Below are 5,815 nucleotides of genomic sequence, written 5' to 3' on the forward strand. Positions count from 1 at the left end.
GTGCTGGTTTCTCTGACCTGATGTTCGACAGTGGTTTGAGTCAGGAACAAGCCTCTTTCGAGGAATTGGCAGCCATTGTAATGCCAACAGTTGTGGGCTTCTCATGTCAAACCATTTCGGGCCTCAGATAACATGGGATCTCCCCTTAGCTGCTCCTTCTCCTCACACATGTACCAACACCAGTCTTATGGAGACCACACAAAAACAATCAGGCCTCACAGCCTAATACACATTGTCTCTCGTAAACACTCCCATAGTTTCGTTCCTAGCCACTCCAAATTCCCATTGCTTTACCTCAGCCTGGCTAACATATAAAAGAAAAGAAGGAATCCCAAATCTCAAGTCTGTCAGGTGATGCCCTCACAAACAGAGGAGTCAGTCCAAATCACAGGAAGTGCTGCGATTTTGAGAAGACATTTTTAGAACTGCTCAGTTAGGTCCATCATTCTTGGAGGCCCAATCCTGAAATGGAAATGGCGTCCAGTTACAGAATGAGGAAACAACCCCAAAGACTGGGTTTTTCTAGACAGCTTTGCCCAGGCATGTGGGAAATTCACCTGGGTGGTGGAATGAACTACTGCTAGGGTTCCTCCCCCCCAAAAAAGGTTGTGTATCTTATGATTCCTGGTGATCAACCAAACGATTGGAAGACAAGCAATAGTTTTCAAGAGAGCTGAGGATGGTATGAAGGAGGCATTGTTGTTAATTGTATTCACACCCTTTGTATTTGTCTGGCACTCCTCTCTGATCAAATGAATTTGGCAGATTTTTGAAACATGGCAGAAACCATCCATTAAGGAGGCTGAAGCAACATGTTATAAAAAAATGTGGGGCTGACACTGAAAATAGCAACCTTTCAGCCAAGTTCTCCATAACTTAGCCCACGTCCTTATGACATCTCTAAGCTGAACACTGCCCAACTGCTGCCAAGGGCGGCCAATGTTCTGTAGCAGGAAACACACCGTATCATGATGTCAGGAGTTTGCAGAAGAAGTTGTGCTTCTTGGAGGAAGGAACTCGGCATGGGGTTCCTGTGTGCTTTACTCTGTGCCAGAGCAGAGTGTTTGTTTGTGCCACAGGGGATGACTCCATTGTACCACCTTCAGTTATCTGAAAAAAGCATCCGCCTGCCTACTGGCAGAGCAAGCCAGAATCAGCCCCCTGTCCTGCTAGAGCCCCGTGCTCTTTCCCTACCACAATGCCATTTCTCCTCTCTTCCAAATTAGAAAATAGGAAATCCTTTTTTTCTTTTCTCTCCCCAACCCCTTTAAAATCCCGTTCTGTTTTCTCATTTGCCCTCCCGAGATCTCTTGCAAACACAGAGTTTTGCTGACACGAAGAACTCGGTGCACCAGCCCATATATTATCCATATTGAAAGCCTTCATTCTCCCCTGCTCTGGCCTCACTCTGCCCCTATCAGTTATCCCTGTCCCTTTCTTTCATGTTTTAGCGCCTGTCTCTGAGCCTTCTGTACAGGATGTGGGGGTCTTTGGGTGCTTAATCCCACCCTGGCTTAGTAAGACCATTGTTGGGAGTTTGGTGCTGATGAAAGGGGGCTTTAGTCAGGCGTCGTGGCTGGTTCTGTCAGTTTTTGCAAGCTTCATAAGCGTCAGTGTAAACACCGAGCCGCCCCCATTCATGTGAAAGAAGCGGAGAGTGAAAGCGCACATTAAAGTGGAGTGCGTTCACGCCTGACTGAGGCAGCGAGGCTTTAGAGTAAGCATCTGTGCCAGCACTCCATATGGAGTCCAAATGAAGTTTTAACAAGGGAGAGGCCAGCAAGTACATGTGCCCAGATCAAAGCAGAAAAAGAGACATCCAGGTGATTGTGGATTTTCTAAGCCCAGACCTTGGCTTAGAACTCACAGGCCCATAAAGCTGTGGCTGGGACTATACCACTTCAGACTGCAGGTGGCGGTGATGGATGCATGGACTGTTCTATGAAAATTTTAAATAAAAACATGGAAAGTAAGCATGCTAGGGAGAAAGCAAGGTGCAAACCCACCTCCATGGCATCTGCCCAGGTAGATGGCATTTTTAATTTTGGCATGAAAAGTATTCCATGTGTGCCTCCACTCGCAGTCTGCAGTGGTATAATCCAGACACAGGTTGACCAGGGAGAACTGGGCCACTGCATGAAAGCAGAACAGAACTGCCTCCAGGATACCTGTCCATTTCAAAGTGCTTTGGGAATGGAAATGTGCATTGGGGATACAGTCAAGCTCTGCAGTCCACGCTTCCATCCTAGGTTGACTTGCTGTCCTCTCTAAACTGCTGGCAGCAGCTGCAGCTGTTTTTAGGAGCAGCCTAGATTCTGACATCCATTTGTAACTACTGTGCAATCATTGTGGGCAATCCTCTAATGCTGCCCACTTCCTGGCTATTATAGCTCCATCCCTTCTTCTTCTTTCCTTATCAAAGCTTTTAACTGAAAAAGGAAAGATAAGAAAATGTAATGAATTGCCATCAGTGCATCTGTGCACCCATTGACTAAACTTGGTAGCCCTCTTCCAGAGAATGTTCGGACAGGCATACATGTCTCAGTTTTTTTCTTTACATTTAGTTGCTGGGCACTTCATCAGTAGCTCAATGTGTGAAGTAACTGGTGCCCTTGAACTGTGATGAAATTTTTGTGAAGAAGGGAGTTTCAAAGTTCCTCAAGGCTAACTGTGTGTCTGGAGACCCTACAAATGGCCAACAAATGCATGGCTGTTGGAGTGTAGTGAGGCATCCCTCCAGTCCGCAACATTTTATCTGCAATGGCCTGTTTACATAGGGTTGCCATAGCTGTTGAGCTTCCTTTGGGAAATCTCTGAAAAAAATTGAAGTTTTAGAGCTTTTTTAAAGGAAATTAGACCAAAAAAAAAAAAAAAAATCAACATTTTCAACATGGGTTGCTATGGGTTCCCAGTTATTGTAACCTCTTTTGGAAATTCCACCGGGACTCCATTTTCAGCAGGCGAATCCTGGATATGTCGAGGGAATTCCAGACATATGGCAGCCCTACATTTACACATACAAGTCATAACTTGCACCCGAGGCCAAGTCATGCAGGAGAATGAGATGAAAGAACCTAGTGGTTATAAGAATGAAATATACTTGATTTAGACTGTGGGTTGGCAATGCCGTTTTGAAATGCTTCCCCCGGGTTTTAAAAATAATTCACTGAAAGTAATGAAAACAAAAACCCTACCATAGCTGATCTAAATGTTATGAGTGCCTGGTTTTAAAAGCTCTAACCCCAGCCACGCACTCTGTTGTGCTTGCAATGAGATTTTTAACGTATCAGCACATTGAATAATGTGATCTCCCACCTGCCCTTTGATATTATGTACCTTGTTCTTCCACCTCAGGACTCTTGCCACCTCTTCCTGCTACATGTACAGCCTGTGCTTAAAATAATTTCAAAACTTGAGGGATTCAAAATGGTCGCAGCTGACTTGGCCTGCTAAATTCAGCAAAAGTGAGGCATAGCCTTGCCTTTTCAGGTGGTGCCATTGACCAAAATGTTCTGAGAAGCCAGTTACTCCCCATGTTAGAAGACTGGCTGTTATATTAGTGCCTGCTCTCCCTGCCCCTTTGAAGCACACAGCATAACATTGACTGGATATAGGTGCATTTGTGCAAATTGTTGTTGTTGTTTAGTCGTTTAGTCGTGTCCGACTCTTCGTGACCCCATGGACCAGAGCACGCCAGGCATGCCTGTCTTCCACTGCCTCCTGCAGTTTGGTCAAACTCATGCTGGTAGCTTCGAGAACACTATCCAACCATCTCGTCCTCTGTCGTCCAGTTCTCCTTGTGCACTCCATCTTTCCCAACATCAGGATCTTTTCCAGGGAGTCTTCTCTTCTCATGATGTGGCCAAAGTATTGGAGCCTCAGCTTCAGGATCTGTCCTTCCAGTGAGCACTCAGGGCTGATTTCCTTCAGAATGGATAGGTTTGATCTTCTTGCAGTCCATGGGACTCTCAAGAGTCTCCTCCAGCACCATAATTCAAAAGCATCAATTCTTCGGCGATCAGCCTTCTTTATGGTCCAGCTCTCACTTCCATACATCACTACTGGGAAAACCATGGCTTTAACTATACGGACCTTTGTTGGCAAGGTGATGTCTCTGCTTTTTAAGATCCTGTCTAGGTTTGTCATTGCTATTTGTGCAAATTATGGGCTAGCAAAGATGAAAAGTAAAACAAATGGTGACAGATAGGGAACTTCCAGACAATCTGTTTATTGAGCATTCATCCTGACTTGTTTGCAGGGAGGCTCATTAGGGTTTGCTGTTAAGTGAACATTCATCCTGATTTGCTTGTGGGGAGGCTGGAGGACGACTGCGGAGGGTGTTGCATCCAGCTAGTGTTATCTGACACATTCCAGAGCATTTCCCTGTCACTTTCCCTATTGCTGAAAGTCTGACCGAGTGGGTTTGTTGCCCAGGACCTCTCAGTTAACTGTAATTGCACAACCGGAATTTGCCCAGAATGTGACTAAATTCCACCCAGAAATATGAACAGCCTGGAAGCGCTCAGAGACATAAATGTTGCAAACCTAAATAAATATAACCAGTTTGTCTGTTGCGGCTTTCCACAAAGAATCATGGAAAGGTTACTGATCCAGGAGGTGATGCACGTGTTAAAAGTCTATTTATGTACATGGATCTCTTCAGCTGGCTCAGAGCACCTGTGTATTATCCACACGCTCTGGTTTCTGAATAGAGGGAATCTCCACCTTTGCAACTAACAGCTGACACTTGCATGAATGAACAAAACTTGATTTGTGTGTGGCGGCAGCGGCAGGGAGCCCTGCTCCAAATTCTCAAGTTATTACATTCCAAAGAAGTTGCTTCTGATCAGGCGTAGATCAAGAACTTATTCAAAGACAGAAGCAATCCTACTATCTTGTCTATGCAGAAGGTTTTGTATTTCTAAGAGCCTTTTTATATTTATTTTGCTTATTTGTAAATAAAGTGCATCAAAGACAGTGGCAAGAACTGTGTGTGGCTGGTTTCTTACTTTCCACCTGGAGCCTTAGGCTAAATTTTAGCATGCACACCCCAGGAAAACACACACACTGAACTGGGAGAGGTTATCCGCTGGTATTTGGAAACCAACACTGAGGTTTTCCTAAAGACACTTAAACTTGTAAATTTCATTAATATACAAAGGAAAACTGGCGTATTTGTAACTTCTTGAAGAGGCTGCTTTTTATTTTATTTTTTTGTCCAGATGGGGTTTTTCCTCTTGGGGGTAATTTTCAGGAAGAAAACGTCAGTTGCAGAAAGAGTCAAAGACGACAATCTTGTGGGTTTTTGTTTTACATTGAAAAAGGACAGGAATGCCATCACACTTTTGTGTCACGTCTGATCTGTAGCCAGACTACTTTTGTGACCAGAGGTATCTTTTGATACACCCAAACTTGGCCTACCTGGCAAAAACTTGGCCTCATTGCAAAGCACCATGGGAAGGGGAAAAGACAGAAGCAGACTCTTCCTGCTCTCACTTCCAGCCTCAGCTCTGGCCTCAGGGGCTTTTGCTCTGAGACGTCTGCAGGCATGCCTCCACCGCTGGATGTGTGTAGAGCGGGGAGGGGAGAGGTCAGCACCTGGAAAAGCTGCACAGTCGAGATAAGAGCCTCGGCCATTGTCTTGCTTCCTGTTATGCTGGGATGCATTAACCTTTGGAAAACCTTCTTCATAGAGTCCCCTGCCAGGAAAATGGGATAGCGGCTCAATTTAGATGCGAAACCTCCTGCCCCCTGCAGTAGCCATTAGGGAAGTCCTGTCTGTGTCCTCGAGTGTCTTCTGATAAACCTGGGACAT

This window comes from Podarcis pityusensis (assembly GCF_964106645.2).
Source record: "Podarcis pityusensis genome assembly, chromosome: 8".
NCBI lineage: Eukaryota > Metazoa > Chordata > Lepidosauria > Squamata > Lacertidae > Podarcis > Podarcis pityusensis.